General features: G+C 39.0%; 1 protein-coding gene across 3 annotated transcripts in view; it reads right to left on the bottom strand.

The window, feature by feature from the left end:
- The window catches only part of PARD3B (par-3 family cell polarity regulator beta), a 439,522-nt gene that overhangs the window by 119,044 nt on the left and 296,535 nt on the right, over positions 1 to 23,943 (bottom strand). The window lies entirely within an intron of this gene.

Raw genomic sequence — 23,943 nt, 5'->3', positions numbered from 1 at the left:
GGGAGAATACAAGTAGAAAGTTATCACTTACAAGTGTCAGAAACAAACTAAAAGGCTATCTTTCAAAACACCATTATTATCCCTTAGGTAGTTAGCCCTGCCTAGTACCAGGTACACAGGGAAGGATGGTAAAGACTAGTTTAGAAATTTAAAGAGTTACTCACTTCTGCCTGTCTAATTAAGAGTCAGCTAGTGACTACTGAAATGATAATCTCCCCCGACCCTCACGGATACAGAACACAGTAAAGCAACAGGAGGAGGAATGGAAGCAAGCCGTGGTGTTCTCCATTGCCGGGAGCCGCTCACCGGCTGGAGGAGCTGCAGGAAGCATCTCCTCACCCCCTCCAGCCAGGCTCCCACCACCACGGCACGGGGCAGCCAGCCACCTGGGAACGGGGGTCCTCCGTGGGGAGAAACTGGCACTTTTCTCGGGTACTTATGTAAATGTTTGCCTACTTAGCCATAAATGTATTTAAATATGCACATAAACCCACATGTAATGTGTGTAAAATATGCACAATACCCATACGTAAATACCCCACATTTTGCAATACCCAGTTATTTAAATGTGTACATACTTAAACAAGAATCCCAAGTAGGAGACTAACTTCTCTCTTTCTCTCATCAGTGTGGGCCCAACCCAATTCCTGATGAAACAAGCAGGAATGTGTACATCGTCCTCACTGAGTGTTAGATTAGGCCTCAGAAGTCCCCCGTGGTTCCCTCCTGTACATACGCTATCAAAATTCTCTAACAGCTTAACATTTCCTGAGGCCACGTATTACAACGATCAGTTCAGACAAGGCAATATCAGGACACAGAGGCCTTGCAAGAGGAGAGGTCTGGGAGCTTCGAGCTAGTGAGAGAAGACGTTTCCTCCTGCGCTTCTTTCAGTGCTTACTTTTTCATCAGATAAATATAAATAAGTAGCACAGCAGTTGTTTAGTGAGCAGCTTAGGGACATATTGTTCCCACTGTCCTAATTTTCCTGACACAATTGGTAAATTTAGACATCTAATTAACAGTCTGTGTCATTTATCAGGTTACTCGTTGCTGGGTTTTTTAAGGCTGTCAATTAAGCTTTCCATACCTTAGACATTCTCCATCTCCAGTCTGAATCCTAGGCCTCTCACAGAATGATTATAAATGCCTCTAACACATCCGCATTCTGTTTATAGGGGCTTTACACATGGGAGATGAACTAGGGTCATCTCTACAGCTAGTTTCAAAGTAATACTGTAACACCTGCATGTGTGGGATGGAGCAGACCAAGCAGGAGAAAGAATAGAAGAATTTACAGTTCACCTCTAAAAACTCAGCTGGGGTACAGAGTCATCCAGTAAGAGCCATATTATAAAACATCTGCATATTTGTTGACATTTTCATAATTATATTTGCAACTTTTACTTTGAAGGCCTTGCTGTTCTAGGTTTATAAGAGCACATTTTTACCTTTGCTTATTTATCCTCTTACGTGCTAGCAGCTTTTACCTCTGACACGTAAGATTTTCCACAGTGAAATATTTAACCCTAGTAGTGACACTATTTGATTTCAAGTCCCTTTCATCACAGAAGGAGCAAAGGAAATTAAGAGTATTCAAATAAAAAGGAAGATCTTTTACAAGTTCATTGCCACACGCAGATAAAAAAGCAGCTTGTAATGCTATGACAGACATACAAGTTTTGTTTGCAAAGTAAAGAGTCTTTGACCAGACCGATGCTGCAGGCCTGCACTAACGTGAATCCTCTTTAACAAGCAGTGTGCTTATTATCACTTCTTTACCAAAAAATAACAATCATGTAGCATATAAAGTATACCCTCTCACTCGCTCTCTCCACACAGGTAGGGTAAAATGGATCTTCTAGTTTACGCTTTGCTAAAAAAATACAGCTAAATGTGCTATGCATCAAATTTCTATAATGATATTCCAGTCTGAAAAAGGTAGATGCTGTGTAAAAAAGAAAAGTCCCGAGAGAAAACTAGGTTCTCTTCACCCCTGTTTTTTGCTCCTGGACCATCCAGATAATTGTCGGATTACTACTACCAGAAACAGGCAAACAAAGAAAAACCTTTACAGAAATATCTATTCATACCTGCTCAGATGAGACACAACGCATTTCTTTTTTCTGTCAGTGGTAACAATCCAACTGAAACCGCAAAGGTAATTACCTTCAGGGTCATGCCTTGACCACATGAAACCTGCTTATAGAAATGCAGGACTCTCAAAATCAAAAATGCCTGCAATGCATGTTTAGTAGGCAAAGACAATCTGTAATATTATGCAGTGCCAAAGAAAGCTTTGCTACACCTTTCTTTTTACACACATGCTTTAAATGATCAGTTTTTAGGATGCGGTTGCTGTCTGCTTTGGCAACTTCTATGAAGAAGATGGGGTGCGCAGCCCCACGCAGAACTAGAAGGAAAAATTCTGACAAAGTTTTGTAAGAGATTAAGCACCTTGTAGTGAAAAATCCCGTCTGACATCAATCTAACATCAAATAAGAAAGGCCTCCACTACGCCTCTCAGCAGCTCGCCCGACTTCCTGTGAAGAAGTCTGACCTTGCTGTCTGTAGCTCCAGGGCAGCCCGGCATTTCTGCTCTCCTGGGTCCCAGAGCCTTGGAAGGAGCAGCCGGCGAGCAGTCTGCCGGGGAGCTGCCCCAGGGAGCCGGGAGGAAACCCAACAACCCTTCTCTCTGGCTCCTGCTGCTCTGGGGCAGCTGCAGCCTGCTGGGAGAAGCCGGGGCTTCCAGGGTCCCTAACTCCACAGCAGCCAACCACCTGGAGTACTCCCGGCTCTCTGGAAAATCTCAACGTCAAGGTTGGGTGCTCAGCAAAACTAAATTGAGTTTTCAAAAAACCACTAATGCTTTTCAGTGCTTTCCTCATCCCTCCCTGAAATACCTTCAGCTGTGTTCCAATTTTTGTATCCTGCCTGGAGATGAAATGAGGGGCTCTTGAACATAACTTAGTAATAATAAACTGGGCAACACATAAGTTTTAAGGCTTTCTGCTTCAATTCTTTTGGTAGCTATTTCATGCCATGATTTCTACAGATTCTACAGATTTCTGCCAGATTTCTACAGGAAAAGCAGTAACCCAAGTTTGCTGGAATTGTGTTGCACGCATACTTGGAATACAGTCTGGCTGATACAAAGAAAATTTGCAGCATTTCCTATCAAGATAGTCACGTCAGAGACCATCACAGAACTCCAGAAATTCAGGTCACAGGGAGGTTATTTTTCTGAAAGGGATAAAACATTAGGATTCAAAATAAAAAAAAAGCATCTTACAAATTTAAGAACAAGGTTGTGACCAGTGGCTAGTGAAAATCCACAAAATGTCTGTGAATAGAATAATTATTACTGGTTTCCAGGGTGAAAGCTAGCACCTTTGACTGAAGAGTAACAACTAACTCGGGTTAGCAGAAACCTTGATTGAAACCATTATGTTTCACTCACTCTCTGTGGTTGATCATGCCTAGGGAGACTTCCTTCATTATATAAAGCGTGTAGTAGATAAATGGAACAAAAACCTCTAGGATAGTTAGGTCAGATGACATACACCACAGTGACACATTTTCCTCTATGAAGCCAGAAATTTCCAGTCCTCAGACGTGATAGATGTGTCAAGTTTCCTTTTCAGGGAGAAAAAAAGGTGCTGTTACAGTTCTGGCTAACCTTTGTAGAAACCCTTAATTCGCAGAACAAGTGTGGAACCTTGTCTGGGAAAAGCTGATCTCCTGCTTCATGCCTTGAAGCTACTACATGCCTTAAGTACCCTGACAAGATTTTTGAATCAGACAATAAGGATGAAACGGAGGAAGAGAGTCTGTTGGGGCACAGGGAGGGAAAGGGGGGGGATGAGAACAGCAGATGGTAACATTTGTTATGTTTCACTTTTACAGTCCAAATAAGTCTAAAACCCAAAGCAACTATGCTGCTCTGATGTAATTAAGTGCTTCACTAATGTGAAAAACCTTTCTTTATGAGACACAGCAGAGTACAGAAGAAGGTTGCCTCTGAATGGCCATTCCAAAAAACCACCCTAATCAAAGACATTTGCCAGCCTTATCAAATACAGATGCACAAAGTTAGGGGCTGGAGAGCATCTCTGTTAGCAACAAAAATTGGCAGTGAGTCTTGGGTAGATTCAAGTACCTTAAAACAGAATTCAACTCTTCATCATACAAAATCCTAAATAGATTTGGAGGTTCTTCAAAGTCCAAACACATAGAATAATGTTGAACACATGTCTGTCTTCAATGTACTTTTAACTCAAACTCAAGTATTTAATAAACTAATCCAGACTAGTACTCTCCAGTACATGAGAAATGAGTATGAAGTACTGACCTTAGTGGTGGAGGGGGAAATGCAAAAGTCGAAGAGGATACAGCTGCATTTTACCTGCAGAGAAATGCCCAGCTTCCACAGCTGACTGTTAAGGTCTTGAGAACATTTGTTTTGTAGAATTACAAGCATGTTCCAAAAACTTAAGAGGTGCCGCATTTACCTCCATACTAAGAAAAAACACTCTTTTCTTTGGAAAAGAAAACAATAAACTCCAGTTTCCAAGACACATCATGGGCAAGACTTCATTCTATGTTATCTGTGAAGAATTATGCACGGCTACCCAGAGCACACAATATAACTCAAAAGTAATGGGCTCTGTGATAAATTAAGATGCTCCTTTCATAGATTATAGTGCATTCCTGTCACATTAAGGCATTTTGAGCTACAAAGCCAACCTAGAGATTGATTGGACTATTTTTTCAATAATTGAAGGGATTATATGCCAACATTTATATTCCAAACAGTTTTCTTAAACCTTATTGAGGATGTTTTTCTGAATGTTAAAATGAAATAAAATCAGATTTATGATTAAGCACTGCTTTACTGAGCAAGCTAAACTTTGGAGCAATGCTACAAAGCAAGAGGAACAGTATGTGCAACTGACTCGTGTATTTGGAAAAAAGTAAAAATTACACCACTATAAATGGTAAAAAGTAAATGGATTTTTTAAAATACTTTTAGTTTTTGAGTATTATTCTAAGATATTTTTAGAAACCCAGATAAGTCGTCTTATTATTTTTTAAACATTAATGACACAGAGATGCAATAACCACAATGATTTTTTTTATGAACTCTAAAATCCCACCAATTACTCAAGCCTTATTTACTAAAAGGGGACCAAGAATCTTTTCTGTGTAAAATAACCTGTGACTGAGCATGCAACCAGGAACCTACGTGTTTTAACTTGGTTGCAGGTCTCTATCTTCCCACAGCTTAAGGTCTCTTAATCCATTGACCAATAAAATCCTGTTGCTAAGATGAGGTTCTTGACTGTATCAGTCTGCTTTTGTAAAGCAACGGCAGAGGGAAGCAACACGACTGCCTCTTCCTGACCCCACCATTTAACACAGGTCTGCAGAAAGTTAACAAAAAACCAAACCAAACCAAAAAACCCCAAACCATGACACCACAAAAAATCCCCGTAACACTGGACAGCTAGACTCAATCAGCGATCAGCAACAGAAATGTTTCCTGACCTCTTCTGAATTGCACAACTGCATCTCCCTTGCTACCTCAGGCAGGTTTGCCTTTTACCTTGGCAAGAGATGGGCAGCCCCCACTTGCCCTGGCCCTTACATGGGGAAGATGTCAGTCCCAGATGAGAGCCTGGACACACGCCATCATCCAAGCTACCCTCAAGGTCAACGAGGTGGCAATGGCAGAGTCCATCCTCAAAAAGTAATGTCCCTATCGCTGGGGAAGATTTCCTCGCTCAGATACCAGGCCAAAACTGCTACCAGGCCACCTGGTAGCAGAACAGCCTGAATATCCCAAACCTCCTTTGAATCCCTCTACCTCCCAGCACTGTTTTATTTATACATAATCCATCTTATGTACTTACTCAGACATTGCAATAAATAACTGGTGCTTATAAAATGGTATACTGATATTTTTTATTGTAATTATTACAACACTCCCCCCAAGATAGATTAGCTAAATCTTAGATGTGATTGAAAAACAAAACATATAAAACTTACTAGAGATTTATTTGCTTTTCAGTCCAATTCCTAATATCGACTAAGAAATTCAGCTGCCTGACCTATGCTGCCCAAATTCCCTAAACGAATACTTGGGAGAGGCAAATAAACAACATAAAACAGTAAAGCTAAAGAGATTACCAATTTCTCTCTTATTTCCTGCTGATCATTGCCAGACTATGTTTCTGCCCCAAAGTGCAGGCTTCATTATTAAAGATGGACAGAATACAAGTATATTCAGCGGAGGCCGGCTGTTCAGGAAATAGCTATAATTTGGTAAATAGCATAATAAACACTTGAGCATCCTTGATGCAATGGGTAATGAGCCAGTGCAGTCATAAGTATGTACATAACAATGTTAAGATTATACTGTATTTCACATTATATATCTACACACATACACTCATGTAGAGATGTCCCTATAATATTTCAACTATTATATTTGTTTCCCTCCTGGCATAAATTTATTACTTTTTCCCCTGTACTCAACTAGTCACTTGTAAAAGAAAGCAACATTTTACTTTCATTCTCTGCTCTTTCTCTTCCATTTTACTTCTAGGATACCTACATAAACCATCAGAAGCTTTTGTTCATCATGGCAACCGAATGCATTACACACTGAAGCACCAGAGATCCTGGAACTAAATGCAATCTCACAGCAAGTCATCAGCATGTCTATAGCCCATGCAGTGGAAGGCAATTTAAATCCCCAGTCTGTTCTCCTTGCCACCATGGAGAATAATGACAAACCATAACATATCCCATTCATCTAACAGCTGAGAGGGTAATGAATTACAGAGATAATTCAGCCACTCATTATTAAAAGATTACAACATTAAAAATGAAGGTGGGTTTTTTTTTAAAGGCAAATGATCATGTTTTCATATAATGCGAGTGAAACAGTATACAGTATTATTGATTCCCAGCTATATCGTAAGGGCCAGCTTGTAATGAAGCCCTCAAATTGAATTAGATTTAAAGTTAGCACTTCTCTAGCCTGAAACTCAATCCCAGTTCATACTGTTTTACTCCAAATGCTGAAGATATCAGTATTATTTAACAGGAGTCTCTAGAACTTCTTGCTATTTTTCTCTGATGGCATTACCCATTTTTAAAGAAACTGCAAATGCCCATAGTCAATTTTGCTCAATACCATTCTTAGTCAGGATTTAAAGAAAAAAACAAACAAAAAAGCCCCAGGAGCACCCCTGCCCCAAACCAGTACACATTGCATGGTGCAAACTACAAAAAATGTAACTGGAACAGAGTCTCTACATTACATGCTGGGCTTTTAAGTCTATGCAGCCTATGGTTCCAAGTGAAATACCAGTGGCTTCATTTCAGAACAAACCTGTTAAGTTTTAGTCCTAAAAAAAAAAAAAAGTTCTTTATCAAACAAGCATCAGACCATCCAGGGGATCTGGTTACCCATAGACTTTTCAGGTTAATTCAGTGACAGATGAAATATGTACCTAACTGAAACAGCTCCGTACGTACTACGGGTAAATGCATGTTTCCACAGGAGACTACTCAATCATTAGATGCAGGACACAGCATCATCTAATATAAAGAGACTTTTTAATATAGAACATCTGCAACCTTTCTATCAGCTCCATCTAAATGTCTACCCGGGGTCAATTAAAAAATACCTCAGAAGTTTGATTCATAACCTTTTCACTTTCTCAAATACATTTCTGCTGTTTGCAGGGTAGGAATTGGGAGGTGGGGAGAGGTGGGAGGAGAGGGGAAGGTCTACAAGAAAAATTGGGTTGTCAGAAAATGTCAATAGTCACAGCAAATCTTCTGTAAATGATTTTTGAAAGTCTGTTTCACTTTATGTATAGCTGGACAATAACGAGCATAACGCCAACTTTCATTTTGGAAACAAGCTGAGAAGGGCATCTGTATATGGACACAAATCATAACCAGTTAAGACAAAGGGAAGTCCTGCATCAGGACTTCTATGGGGCAGACTGGAGAAAGTACATTCTTGGCTGGCATGGGCAGGGGAAATCTGGAAAGCTACTGCTACGGGGCTCAAAGGAGAGGAGTGAAAAGTGATTATTTTATCTCTAACTGTATTTCTTTTGTTCATTCATTCACATTATATGGTAGACTCCCTTGTAATGACTGGGAAGGGCTACTGGAGGGTGGCTGCACTTCTCTCGCTGTCCCTTACCCAACAGGACGGGGCACTGTCTCCGCTCTGAACACAGGATGGGGGCAAGGGCGATCCAGAGACGAGAGCACTACTGGGGAAGCTCTTAAATTAGTATTCTTCTTCTCTTTGAAGGAAGAAGACACACAGTGTCAGCTCCACTGTTAACAAAATAAGAGGCACAAAGGAGGGCAACGATATGCTTTGCTTTTCATGTTTAGTATTCCCCCTCCACTCCTGGAGAGTTGCCATTATTCTTTATTACTCATTTTCATCCTATAACCTTTCAGCTGAATCTGCTGAGTGGCTTTCTTATGAGTCTGTCTATTTGCCCATGATATTTGGTTTTACTTTGAGCAGGCTTCTTACTCTCCTCAGAACACGTTCAGTGCCACACTAAATCCTACCAGATCCTCAAGGGCTGCAGCAGGGACTTGACTGGCCGTCACCATCTGTTCCTCACAGCCATGAGTCAGTGCCTTATCAGAAGTTTATTATTACTACTATATACATTTTTGGATCATGAGTTGATTTCACTTTAAAGTTCTTTTTAGCTCTGCTCCATGTTCTAGTAATGTCACAGGCCAGATTTTTAGAATTAATAGCAGCAATGACTTTACAAAAGAGGTTACATTTTTCAGTCGCATCATGCACACTTTTTTATGATGTTAAACCTTGAGTTCAGTAACCACTATGGTCCTTCTCCTAAAGTACTATAAGAGACCATTTCTCTTTTCTAGGATGGTAGATTGTACTAAGCAAGCAGGCTGTAGAGGTTATCAGGTTTTTGTTTGGCAAGCAATTTTTCTTTGTTTTACAGTAATGCCACAAATAGATTTCTTAAATTGTCAAGTTTTCTTATATTTTCACAATAAGCTATTAGGGATTTTAAACAAAGTGGCTCTTCAGATTAATATCCATCTTAGTCCTTATTAAAAGGCTCTAAAAATGAAAAGTGAGAATAAAAATAAGTATTTTTAACTGACCCAACCTTTTTCTTTTTCAGAGTTATCCCATGAGGAATATTTGAGTTTTGGAACTGTTGCCTCAACCCAGGGAAGAAAATCTAAAATTGTATGAAAATCTAAAAGTTCTCAGGGACAAAAAGCCTGTTTCCTCCCCTAGCCAACACTGAGTGCTACATGGCAGAAATAATACTTCACAGATCTGCTTCCTCTGGGAATTCAGCCATATATTATTAAGGAAATAAAATGCGCTTCTCCCACTTTTTACTCCTTTTAGCCCTGAACAACCAGCAAAGCTAACAGATAAAAACCTGAATGTTATTCTTTTTCATGAATTACAAGGCTAAATTCCATCTGGAATTATTCCCATGAAACACAAGTCAAAAGAATGGGATTGTAAAGATGTAGCTAAAGGAAGAATTTGGTCTCAGAAATCTTTGTATACCAGTGAGAATAACTGAGTAGCAGAAATATCTAAGTTTAGACTGCAGTTTTCAGGATTATCAGTTAAAAGGTATTTCTGAAGAAAAAAAAAAAATCTGATACTGAGTTACTGAAAAAACCACAGAACCTCAATACACCATTTTTAGGTTCACTGTTCAGGGAAGAAGTGGACCTTACGAGCTCTCAGTTTCAAGCTAGGATCTCTCCAGCAAGTCTGAAAAAACATTCATCACTCTGAAGTCTACACAGAACTGGGACTACAGTTAATTCTCCTACACCCTTACAACCCAAAGGAAAAAGGCATTAGTCACAACTTTATGCCGGCTCACTTCAATCTCACAGCTGTACATACCCGGGAACACTCTGTGGGTCTCATCCAGTACAAGACTTCCATGAAGTTCAGAAAGCTTTGACTTAGGCCTGGAAAATTTCGCCACAAAGCCACTACACGTTCGTATTTCTGTGGTTTAAGACCAACCCACCTCTCTCCGAAACATCTGCTATTTTTTAGTTCAGGAAGACTAACAGGCTCCAGGATGCTCTCCACTACTTTGAAATAACCGTTGGTTATTTAGGTTCCGCAAACCCTTCCTTCTGATCACTCTGCTCTGCCTCAGTTGGTATTTCTATTTCATTTTCTGCAATTAGGTCTGATCACTTGTGCAGCTGATCCCTATTCCTTCCACTTTTGCCATGAAACAATAAGCATTTTTACTCTCAGCCTCATCACTGGTCATGTAAATTTAGTCTGAGCTTCTGGAATGTTTCTGTTGTCATTTAAATGCACAAATGTTAGCTGTGCTTCAAAAGAAACAGGTTATAAAACCTGCTTGTTACAGTAGTCTCCCAGCTTTCTTTGTTCTGTGTTTCAGAACTGCTACAGTATACTGACTTTAATAAAGTTTTGTTTTTCAAGAGACCAACACAATTATTACAAGTCCAAGTTCCAAAATGGACAGATACTGAACTGAAACAGCCGTATTAAAGGTCTGTAACGATCTTTCTCTGCTCAGCCAAATGGATTGTCATCTGTGTTGATTCAATGCAACTTGTCTGTGCCATTCAATACAATTGATCACAAGATGCTTCTATAGAGCATTTGGTTATCCTTGAAATTTGGTACCCAGGGGTCCTGGAAAATGGCCACAGCTTGAGCTGTTCTTCAGTGAATACCTTTCTCTATAGCCAATAGTAAAATTGTTCTTTTTCTTATCTTGCTCCTAAAATTCCCTGTATGCATTCAGAGAAATTCAGTTTAAGCCTCACTGTCTCATCCTTGATAGCAACATCCACTTGGTGATTTTAATTAAATCTCATAGCTTCAATTATCTGTATGCAGACACTATATCAATTTAAGTTGCTTTCTAGGTTGTTTTTTTTCCTCCTCCCTGATGTTTTATTTTGTTCTCCCTCTCTCCTGTTTGGTCAGCCTTTGAAACTGGGTCCTTGAGAATGCTACCAACCACAATTTGGGTTTATTTTTTTTGTATTGCTTTTTAAAGCTCATTTTAAGTCAATATTTACAAACAGAGTGAAAACCTCATACTTCAGTGCTTCATTTATGATCTTCTCCTTTTAGCTTATAAATTAGCATGACATTTTGTGCAACCAATTTAATTTTGTATTTTTCCTCCTCCTCTGATCACTGCTGTATATGAAATCTCCTCTTGTTTATATTACAGATCTCTGTACCAACCTTTATATTTATAGGCTTCTTTTAGGTCTGTATCTGCCTTGCATGGTGGTTATTAAACAGAAACCTAGATGTTCAACATAATTTTCCATTTACCTTTGTGGAAACTTAAGGATGGAGCTGGTCTAAACACTGCTGGACAACATAAAATGTTAGCCCCCCCAGACAAGGATTTCTCTCTACAGAAGAGAGCAGTCCCAATTTCAATCTGACTGGCATTTTCTAGAGACAACCTTAAGATGCCTCACAAAGAAATCTGCTCAAGTTAATGACAGCCCAAACTCACCAAGCTGTCATCTACCTGGAACAGCTACACTAGACCTTTCTATCGAGCTTTAATGATTGTGTGAAGACATTACAATATTACTGCAATAAATACAGTATCAAAGCCAACAGAAACCAATGCTATCACAGGCAAGCAGCCTCATGAGAGTGACTTAACCTTTGACCAGTACATTTGATCTATTAGAGGCAATTTGTGTCCCAAGGTACTCAGTGAATGGCTGATGTGCACAAAATAAACAAAGACTGAGAAAGACAATAAACTGACAGCCAAGATCAACAAATGGTCTTGGTATCCCATGAAGCCATTAATACAATACTTTGATGAACATGGTCTTCTCCAGACGTGGGCTGTTTCAACATGTTTGAGTGCCTCTGTGTCCTTGAGTAGATGAGTGAGATATATAGTGATGTGATGAGACTATTCTACTGTAAAGAAGCTCCTTTTAGCTTATGTAGCCCTTAAGCACCTCCTTGTTCCCCCCTGAGTATTTATAGTACTCAAACACGTAAATCCACCACCTCCTCTCCCAACCTTTTGCTGTTCTCATTATAGAGACAGAAATAGCCTGTCAAAGAAAAAGACCCAGCCTTTACTTGATATTCTGGAAATTAATTATACAATACTTTAAAAGATTTATGTGCTAATCCGCCAGTTACATAAAAATACAAGAATACAGGTAACAGCTTAAAATAGCAAAGGTAGAAAAATTTGAGTTTCCATGTGTGATGCGTGAATTATACACACACACAATCCATACACATAATCAACACACTTCTCAAAAGTGTTACCTATGTATTTTAATTTTAGCTCCACTGTAGCCTTTCACTATGGTGTGAATGTATTGTCTTAAAGATCTAGAGCAAAGAAGACCAAAGAGTATATAATACAGCTGTCGTTTATTGCTTTGCTCTGCTGGATTGAGGCCTTAAGAAGTTATTAAACTGCTAAGGTAAATCTTAACTATTTAGTTATTCTGAACCTCGATCCTCACTTTCGTTTTCCTACTCTAGGATTGTTGGTTACTTCTCTCCTTTTTTTTTTTTTTTTAAATCTTCCCCAGCAAAAGATCATCTTGTCTGTGCTCTACTTTCAACTGCATACAAGCACATGGACAGCAGTTTATGGTATAATGCAAGTTTTCTGCAGCAGGTCTAGGGCCAGTAGTGATCTTTCTTCCTGCTATGACAGGAACATCATCTTTCAATTTCTTTAAGCTCTAGCCTAAACCGAAAAAAGATTAAACTCATTCTCTCCAACCTGAATACCCACACAAGATAGAGGAAGCTGGTATTTAAGCCAGAATAAACGCTAAGGATGAACTAAAGAAATATACTGCTATTGGAATATTTTTGTTAGCATACTTTACACTGCTTAAAACTTGGTGTGTCTTTAATTAGACTGCTAGAACACATATTTTGAAAGAGTGTGGCTTCCTTCCTCCCCTCCAAGCATGCAGGAACATGTAAGTCTTTGTAAAACACTGAAATACCTCTACAACACATATTTTAAATAGTAATTTCCATGCAGGAGATGCAATAAAATCAAATCTGCTTTATTACAGCACTGGGGACTAAAGCCAGTTAACCACTCTGAATTAGCAAGCTTACATGCCAAATCAGTTTTCACCACTCACTGGGTGCAACATACTTCACAGGCAAATCAATGAATTATGCAGTTTACAGAGAACCAGCACCACAGAATGTACAGGTCTCATCATGGTCTTACAGAACATTGTCAGCATTCATGCTACAGATATATAACTACAACTTCCACTTTGTAATTACTCAAAGTAGCAAACATCTCACATGTAGGAACAAAGCAGCTAACACTACTGCTATAGGCAGAGAGAATTCAAAGCAGATCTATACCTAGAAATTTCTCTACATATCTTCCCAAAGCATTTCAGCCCAGAGCTCCTGGAGCTCTGCCTGAGCCTGCCTACAGCACCCTCCATTGCTGCAGATGACTGATTGTTTGGGAAGCAACAAATGACAACCAAGTTAAAATAGCCTAAATAGGAATTCATTAAGAAAAAGATGGGGCGGAGGTCTTCAGAGATGAAGAGGTACATTAACCTATTGCAGCACTTACACCCATAATAATCTGCTTTTTAAAAGGAAAGAAATATTTGCTGATTTCTTTTTGAGTAATTTAGATCAAGTCACTCAATCTCTGAGGTGTGTGTGTATATATATATTCTAGTCATAGTAAAACTGATCTGCAGCTGTATAGTAGAAATTTTCTCAAGAGCAGTGCATTTTTGGTTTTGTGAAATCTTCACATTTTGACAAAGTTTTTATATTAAGAATTGTATTTTACAGTGCAGACTGCATCAAAACAAACAGACAAAAATCAATAATTTAACAAGATATATTGCTAAGAAGACTAAATGAATAGAAGTGAGCTTCCTTGGCAGTCCTTTCTCACTATCTGTTAGGGAGGCTGAACAATCCAAGAGCATGTGAATGGTAACAAGCACTTCCAAATGCAGGAGGATATGGAAAGAATATTTAGGGAGGGAAAAAAAAAAAAAGGACAGCTAACTTCTTTGAATTGTTTATTTCCTCAATCTAATTTTAATTAAAAACAGAACATTAGGATGTCTGTTATACTAAGCTACTGTAATACAGATTTCCACATTACAGGATAAAAAGCTAAACAAAAAGACAACAGAAGTACAATGAACAGTGCCTGATTCATTACTCACTAGAGTTCTTTGGCTAGAAAGAAAATAGCAGGCAACAGTGGTGGCCTTCTATCACCAGAAAATAGCTTGACAATTCTATTTACACATTATTACCAACCAATCTGATAATCTGGAGTTAGTGTAAGGCCAGGTATTCACTACTTTCAAATAAGGGACAATGAATGGCACAGGCATACAGTTCATTACTTCAAACCTAATACTGAAGTTAAATGCTGAAGAACTATAGCAGATACTTAGTGGCCTGAGTATCTTGTACTACACATACACACAGAGGCAATTTTTCTCCTTGTGAGTCAACCTTTAAGACTTGAAGTTTTTTTAAATTTCTAAACTAGTGGTGACATATATCTCAGAGTTTATATAATACATACACACACACAGAGAGGGTGATAGTTTTTTTCATGTCAACATTTGGCTAAGATTTTATATTTGCCCAAGTTCCTTTTTATTCATTCTTTACTGTTTCTCCTCAACAATATAAAAAAAAAGAAATAGGACAGAAGTGGGAATTTGCAAGAACAGAAAGGGAAAAGGGAGAAGACATCTTCATTTTCACCACTAAGAATTATTCAAAGACCTCTAAAGAGTAAGATCAAATTCTCTCAAATGCCCCAGGTCCAAGCCAAGACCCTAGAGATGTCATTTCCACTGAACGAAGGAAGCAAGAAGGGGGAAGGTTCTTTGGATGTAAATATTTCTGTGAGGGGAGCACTCAATAGCATAATTAACTTCTATGGTAAACGTCACGCGGCATCATGACCACTAAGAAGTCAGAGCAGTTGCTCCTCAGGACAAGGTGCAGAGTAGAAGCAACACACACACAGGGCAGAGCCCAAACTAACAAACTCTGTGAGGCTTACTAGTCAAGGCTCTGCATAAGCTGGGTGACAGCTAGGACAAGAGAGAGCCCGGGGTGCAGACTGGGGTAGGGAGAGGAGGAGAAAGTAACAGGGAAGAAACCTGCTGACAAACAAGCATCATCAGAGGATGGAAGGCTGGAGGTGATAAGACGACAAAGTTACCACTGGAGCTGAAACAAGCAGGAACTGCTGGGTAAGGATCAGTCCTGCACCCTTGCATTCACATCCTAACAGATTCCAAACAAATGAGGAGAGGTGGAGGGGAACATGACACAGCTAAATATGGTGCAGAGCAGGAAGCTGTAAAGCGCTTTACTTACTTATTACCTGTGGAGAGAGAGAGAAAGCAGGAGCTGGGGTGGAAAGGATATAAAGCCTTACTTCATCACTCATTTGGTCCTGCCAACGTTCATACACAACATGGAAGTTTTACAGCAGAGGCAAATCTTAGGGAAGTTGAAGGGCTATATAAAATACCTTCTGCCCAGACATGCTGCAACATGCTGCAGTAGAAAGCAATGCTGCTGAGACAGGCTGGCCGGTAAGAGTTCATGGTTGCTCAAAGCAATATGGTACCACACCGGGCTGTTAACGCAGACCAAACTGGGAAGGAGACAACGTTGGTGCTGTGCTGACAGGGGCAGGCGAGAGTAGGCAGAACAACGGCCCAGCAATCTGATCCACAGCAGGGACTGACGTGATCTGGAAGCAACGGGAGTCCAAGCAGAAAGGGAAGAAGCTGCTTTTGTGTGGTCAGGTCTTCAGTGTGTTGTGTAAGAGAGCAAATTTTAGACACTGCCCCACTGAGTGGGTTTAAGGTTCACTGAAAGATGACATTCCATGTAGGGGCTTTTGTGAAAGGGGGAAGATGCGGCTAGTTTCCACGATGACAGAGTAAGGACATAAAGAGGAACAATTTGCAGAGAAAAAATGAGTTTGCCCATGTTAAATTTGAAATGACAAATCAATTTTTCCTAGCAAGAAGGCATAAAATCAGGGTAAAAGATAGAAGGTCAACTATAATTCTGAGGCATTATATTCCAAACTGCATTTCTGAAGGTAAGAGTATCTGTAGCTAGGAGGTAGTACAGAGAGGAGGAGGAAACCCCAGCTTGGCACCTCAGGCACTAGCAGGAGCAAGAAGGGGTAAGGGTGAGCAACCCAGTATTCTGTCAAAGAGTTCTCAGTAACAGTCCAACAGCAGAAGGCTGGGCTTGCAAGCAAACTGGGCTAGGCTTGCTTCATATTTTTTTTCCAAAGAGAGAACAGACTAAAGTGTGCTAAAAATGGGTGGGAAGGTAAGCAATAGTGAGACAAGGTACAAAGAGAATGGAGAGATGCTGTGTGGAAATAAGAGACTGGGCAACAGGAGATTAACAAGTGAGAAAAACTGGAATCACTGGAAAAAAGTAAAAGGAAAGACAGCAAGAAGTCCTCAGCGAAGGAAGAATCCTAGAGATTAGAGGAAAATTAGTTCGAGAAAAATCACACAAAAGCTTATTACTTTTTCATTTTCATTTTCTTAAAAATAAAAGTATTTGCCTGCTATACTTTTACAGGAGCAGCCAACTAGTCCTTAAATGTATTTATTTTTTCACATATTTATCCGAACAATGATCATATGAGGCAGGGAAATGCTGTTATTTTTATTTTTTATAAGCACAGAGGGTAACCTTTGTATAAGGATAACTGTGGCTCAGAGCAGCTAAGTGAGTTAACAAGTGTCACCCAAGAAATCAGCAGCAGAGCACGCCCTTGAAACAAAGCCTCTCTCAGAGCATTCTCCTATCTCCTAAACCAGCTCTTGTCCACTTTCTTTCAGAAATCCTGTGTGGAAAAGAAAAGGGAAGAAAGAGACAGAGTGGTTCAAAGGGGTCAGTTTTTTCTGAAGCTAGCATACCTCATATGCTCTGAAATTGTGACTACCCCAAAAGGAGGTCTGTTCCTTTTATATGTCAGCAAAACAAAAGGTCAGCCTATTGAAATATTGGTCAGGTCTGACTTTCTTCTATTAATAACAAGCAGAGACACATTTTTTAAAGTAATAGTTAAATAAATGGCTACATGTCTGCAATCATTTCAGCTTAAAATGTCAACTGGATTTGAGATGCCATGTGCATTTAATCAATGACTCTGCATTATAATATAAATATTACTTTGGTTTGACTGCTTTGTCTGGCATAAATCATAATTCAGTGAGATGAGTACATTTCATTTTCTCTACAGATGGCTGTTAATGGCAATACCTATTAAACTGGCACCTGCCAGCACTCTGTAGTTAAGGAATCTGTCAGGAGCCTGCTTCTGTATAGTTTCTCTGTTAATTGTTGTCTCTCCCCCCAACCCCCCCATTTACCAAGTTCATGTTACAAGAACTACTGAAACACAAAATCAGCAAAACTGCCAGTTTTTTGTGTCTCATGGTAGAACTCGTACTCTGCACTGTATTCCTGAGCAAAATATGTATTTATTGGTTAAAATGCAGCTCAGGAAGCCTTAATTCAAATTCTTGTGGGCATGACTTTAAACCCTCAAGTATCTTTGACCATAATGCATCTGCACTACATACAGAAATACCCAATGTACCATAACTTATATGGAAAAACTGGCATTAAGTTTTATCCTCAGGTAAGAGATGGATTTTAGAACAAGTAACAGCCAAGTATAGTGAATCAAGGATAAACACACTGCCACAGTGTTTAGTATTCATCAAGAATACACTTTGCTTTCTAGGACTTTTTTTGCAGAAGGCATTTCCTGGGAGAGAGGAGACAGACACTAAGAAGAAACATGCCACCTCCACCAAAGACCTGGTCATATTTCCAATAGGACTGGAGTTCACTTTTTTTAGCAGGTGTGGCATGCACAAAGGTCAATATTGAATAGGCAAGTATATATTGAAGTAGCCAGGTCACAGAATTTAGTGCACAAAGTTAATCCTTTCAGACAAAGCACGCTGCCTTTTTTTTTTTTTTTTTTGCTTAGTAATGGCTTGAATAATGATATTTCAACTTGAAGTGAACATGCAACTATTTCACAAAAAGCACGCTCTTTGCAAACAGTTTGTAATTTCCAGTCCTTTTAAATAGTCAGAGGGAACTTTCTGCTCTGATCTGTTAAGTAAATATAAATCTTGTTATCCAAGTTCAGTAATGAGAGTAAGGGGTCTATGCTTCTTCACTGCACTTGCATACTTCTAACGTTAATGAGATTTATGCATGCATATTAAGAAGAGAACAGATGCTTAATTAAACAAATAAGCCTTTAGTAGGCAGTCCACATGATCATTTTAGTACAAAACCCCCTTATTTTCTCTGTTTTAGTTGGACTATTAATGCAGCCAAGGAGGAATCAGTACAGTGGAGGAAAAGAAAAAGTGATACACGTAAATTGAGGTGTTTGTCTTTTTTTAGTTAAAAATACTTGACAAACTCAAGATGCATTAAATTGACTAGGTATCTCCTCTCCCTCATGCTCTCGTGCTCTTTAAAAGAAACAGGAGTTTTATTTACCAATTTACCTATTTGAAAAGTGGGAATTTTATTAGGCAAAAGGAAATCAAGGCCTCTAAATAACTCATCTGCCTTGTTAACTGATGCTGTCTATCAAATACACAGGCATGATCCATCTCAGATCATTTTGCTATTGAGGAAAAAAACCTCTAAAATAACTTTAGCCTAATTAAATTATAATTTAGTCTAGTCTTTTTTCATTTTATCTATGCATGTCCATACTGATTTCCAGCATCATATGTACATACATATAAATACATTAAAAAGTTATATACACTGCCTTTCTCCAGCAAATCACATCCCTATTATTTGCTCTTTCTTCATTATATTGCTAACTTTTCTTCTACAATGCTCAACTTCTCAGGGCAACACAGAGCAGAAAAAAAATCTCTCCATAAGCTATCATAGTGCTATACTTAATGGAAGTCACTATCTGTATATTATGCTATCTACTCTGCAATACCATTACAGGCTCAACAGTGCTGGTTGTAAAAAGTACCATTCTGAGCACAAGGCCTATAACAGTAATAATGAAAAAAGGGTCATTTCTGTCTTCCAACTAGAATGAAAAATTAAAATCACTAAGGCACTTAGCTCAAAGGAAAATTGGCAAATTAAGAGGACAAAAAATAAAATATTCATGGCTCACATTGTGAAATGGAAGGTAAATAATTTAAGATGAACTGTTACGTGGGAACGTGCACTATTTCTGAAGAGGAAAAAGCAAATGTAACTAATATGCACATATATATTCCTGCTTCCTGCGCTTGCTGTTACATGTATACATGCACAAATACGCAAGTCATGGCTGATGTGATATTTGAGAGACAGACATTTTCTCACCTATACTAATTTTGAAAATATTTGCTAGTGATCTAGTGAAGTCAAATTGACAAGAGTTGCCTTATATGAAGAAGGTTGGTTGGGGTTTTTTTCCTGAATCCAGCCTAGAAATGGAGACTGAATGAGAGGGTGTTTTCCCACTGCACTCCAGTTCAGCAAAACTCTTTACTCTGAGTCACCAATTACGTACTTTCTCTTAGATTTTTATACTACAAAAAAATTATGACTTCAGCCTACTGGTCTCTGCCTAGGGGAGCTACCTATTAAAATGCCATTGGTGTGGCTGCAGTCCATTAGCTAACTTACCTTCATACCCATAAAGCTGAAAGGGGTGCCCAGAATTTTTACAATCACTATCTGGAAAAGGTAGTGAGAGAGCCATAGACTTATGTTTATTATACGCCAGGACTGTAACAACTGCTATGGGATTACAATACAGAGCAGCGCTGCACAGCAGAGGTCACATTTCCCTGGTGATTTAAAGGTTCAGTCTTTCTCCAACTTAATTTAGAAACCAACACAAAGCATACCTTTGTTAGAAAAGAATATTTTGATAGTATTTCAAAGCATGGCAATTAAATAACTATAGATCACAAATTTAAAATCTAGAGTTCATCACCTAGCAAACTGAGGAATAATTTTTTTTTTTTTATTAACCTCTTGGTTAGATCAGCTTTGCATTCCCAGCGCTAAGTGATAATGCGTTTTGCATTAGTGCTCAGCATCAGGGATTTTCAACACCCTGCACCAAGGGGTTAATTAACCCTTCCAAACAGCCTGCAGAGCCACCTCACAAGGCTTTTGACAGTTCTAAACCAGTGACACTACACACTACCTTTATTCAAAGGCACAAATATGCCGTTTCACTATAGTCTTGCTCATTAAAATACAAAACACTTTCAAAAAGAAGTACAGGGAAGCTCATTTGAGGTCCAGCAGTCTCCTCAAGACTCACCGTGCCCTGAAAGAATCAGTCAGCTCAATGTAGGAAAAGGGATGAGCCAAGAATTGAATGTGATATTGCATAATCTTGACACTGTTATGTATCTGCATAGAACTGGGTATTATTTCTGTTCCAAAACAGTTTCAGCATAGATGCTAGACACCGGCTTTTTCCTGAGACTGCAGTACACATTTAGTCACAGCTCCAATAATGAAAGTATTTAATGTAGTTGTTTTCCTGGTATACAATATCAATTTACTTTGCCGTCTGTTGTCTAGCAGTGGGTTATTTAGTGAGCTATCATGGTGCAATGTGCCAGAAAACATCAAAAAGTAAAATATAATGCTTGCTTAGCCAATGTTGCATACAAACAGTTAACAGAGTCAACTTCTGTTGTTCTTTGGACAGCACATATGCACATCCTCAGGCAGGCAATATATGCATCAGAACCAACCAAACAAGAAAACACAAACACTGTGCAGTATGCACCACAGTAAAATAGTACTTTGGATTATAGAGACTTAACTAGTCGGTAACAACCAGCGTCATCTGCATTTCAAATCTCCAGTATATTAACCTACTTTGCTCCAAATGCCACAGTCATTAAAATGCTGCAGCCAAGAGTTCCAGTTAATACGGGGTAAAACAACAGGACATTTTTTAAAAATAATGATTACAAAAATAAAAGCATGATTTCTTGATGGTCTCCCTGAATCAGAGTCACCTAAATAAAGCTTCAATCCAGGAAAAGCTTAGCAGGAAAGCAATCATTCTTTTTTTTTGTATGTGTAAAAAAAGACCAGGAACTACAAGTAAATAGCAGCTGAGCAACAGATGAGGCACTAAGTGAAATCTGTTAGCAACTGCTAACAGCTTTGCTATTTTCTGTTGTTAAATTAAAAAAAAAAAAAGTAAAAAACCAATGCAGTAGCAATTCCAATATGTTCAAAAATCTCAGATGCAAAAGACTAAAGCTCAACACTTCTTGTACTACAGATAAACACTTGGGTTTGGTTTTAATATGTTGAAATGCTTTGTTATTGATTATAAGGCAGAAACAAGCCAATTCACATGGACATACTCTCAAGATAAAATTTGTTATAGCTGTATATATGACCCAGCAAGTATAGCACAAAAACCCCACCACAGACAAGTGTGACACTTCCAGCAGCTGCTTCAGCCTCAAATTCTACTTTCCTTTGTTCCTTACACCTGACCTCTGGTTACTCGCCAGAAAGTACATGTGCCTTCATTAGCACTGAGCTTTCTGGCAAGATCTCGGAAATATTTTCATTGTCCTTCTGGTCCTGGAGCTTTTACCACAGATGATCATCTCCTACTTATCTCAACCCAATCTTGACATGGGTTCAGCAAGTCTGTTTTTCTGTTTGGATGCATCTACACAGCACAGCAGAACTACGCAGGCACAGCTGAAACAGCTCTGAACAAAGCAGCCCACAAATTACAAACAGTATGAACATATCAGTGTGGGGTTCCAACTCTTGGTAGGATCAATTAGTTACATGGCTGCAGTCACTGGACTAGTTTAAAAAATTCATGGCATCACCCGGTCCCAGGCAGATATATCCTCTTCCCACTCCTGCCAGTTGCTTTCTTAACTTCTTATCTCTTGGGTCTTTCTCTCTTGTCAGTCTAGCAGGGGCTGTGTTCCTTGTTCCTCATTTTGGTGGTCTCCCACATGGGGGATCACACCACAACTACCACCATATCTACAAAAGGCACACTACAGATTTCCTTCTCCATCCAGCTTTCTGCTGCCCTTATGGTGTTTACATTTCTAATGCCTCCTACAGCAGGTTCCCCTTCCAATTTAAACTCAGCATGTCAAAAACTGAGCTCATCTCTGTTTCTAAATACTTCTCTCTACTTCTTTCTCTTAAGCTACCAAGAATTAGTAGTCACCTTGCCTGCTGCAGAAGCTCACAACTTTGTCGTCTTCGGCTTCTCTCTTTCCTTCCACAGATGTTCTGCCAATAAAACATGCCAGTTTCATCTCCACAATGTCACAAAAAAATCTGGCTGTTTCTTTCCATCCATGCTACTAAAATACTTGATCATTCAAACCCTCTTACTGCAGTCTCCTCCTCCCTAGCCCTTCTGACACTCACTCCTCACTCTTCACATCAGTGCAAAATTCCAGTTTGAAAAATACCTCTTGAATCTAGTATTTAGTCAGTATTTGACCCCTTCTAAGTTCCCCCATTAGTTTCCTATTACTTCTTTTAAAAATATTCAGATTAATCATTTTTGTTTTTCATGTCATCCACAACGGTTTCTCCTTGAAAAAATACCAGCCTGGTTTTGCTCATCTTCAGCAGGACATAAGGTCCCCAATTCTTTCGTAAACTCACACTGTTTGCTCTTGTTCAGTCTTTACAGGTCATCACCCTTCTTTCACTTTTATCATGGCTGGGATTCCCCAGGACTCTCACCTTCTCTGGAAGGAATTTATTTTCAAGAATAATTTTATAAATTCTAGGAGGAAACACTACGAGGACACAGAACTTCTAAAAACCTCCCAGCTGAACTGTTAACTCTTACAAACAACCCCTTCTCTGGTCCTTATAACCTGTTCCTTCCATCTTTGCGGCTTTGTAGAGATTTTCAATAGTGTGGGATAGAAATTCCCATTCTGTGCTGCCATAGAGATAAATAAATACTATTAACAATTACTGTCTGCTGGGAAGACTCTCAATCTAAAAAAAAAGCAAGCTTATGAAAAGAACAGATGTATAAAGTTCGTGTACAACCAAAATGTGAAATATATTCTGAAGAAGGGAACCACTAAGAATGGTAACCTATTGTTCCCAGCTTTGCATATTGATCATTATCAGATTTTTTGTCAACTACAATCGCTTGTTTGGGATTCTGATGTCATCCCATGTTCTTTCTGGCTCAGGCACCACACTCCCGTAAGTAAGACTTTGCACTCCAAACTTCAAATCTGCCAGTGATACATGAAACAGAATATTTATGCTTTTGTTAGACCCCTTCTCTTCCAATAGCCCTATTCATACCAAAGAGTTAAAAAGAAGAATGAAAATAGACATAAAGCTTAAGATACACAAGAGAGTTGTTGAAGTCACCCTCCTAATTATTCAGTGTTTTGACTACTGTTCCATGTTAAGCCCTATCTCTTTAAACAGTATGAACACAAATGCACGTGCAATGCACAGGTGGGAGTATGTGCCTCCTCAGCATTCCTAAAGAGCCCCATTTGAATGCAGACTGGTATACCCACGCACCTTCATCTTACAAATACTAACAACTGCTGAAATCATGCAAATTCGGCACTTAAGAATGAATATATATCTTTGACAATACCTCTACAGTGTTCAAAAGTTGATAGGACAATTTTGAGGATTCCTACTGATGATACATGGAAGAAAGTCCGCTAAAACCTTTCATATCAATGTAACACAAGCCATTTGACTCCAGAGGACATACCAACAGAAAGCTGCAA

Source organism: Ciconia boyciana, chromosome 10 (assembly GCF_034638445.1).
Source record: "Ciconia boyciana chromosome 10, ASM3463844v1, whole genome shotgun sequence".
NCBI classification, from domain to species: Eukaryota; Metazoa; Chordata; class Aves; order Ciconiiformes; family Ciconiidae; genus Ciconia; species Ciconia boyciana.
Note: the sequence above shows the minus strand (reverse complement) of the source record. Positions and strands in the feature narration are given on the sequence as shown.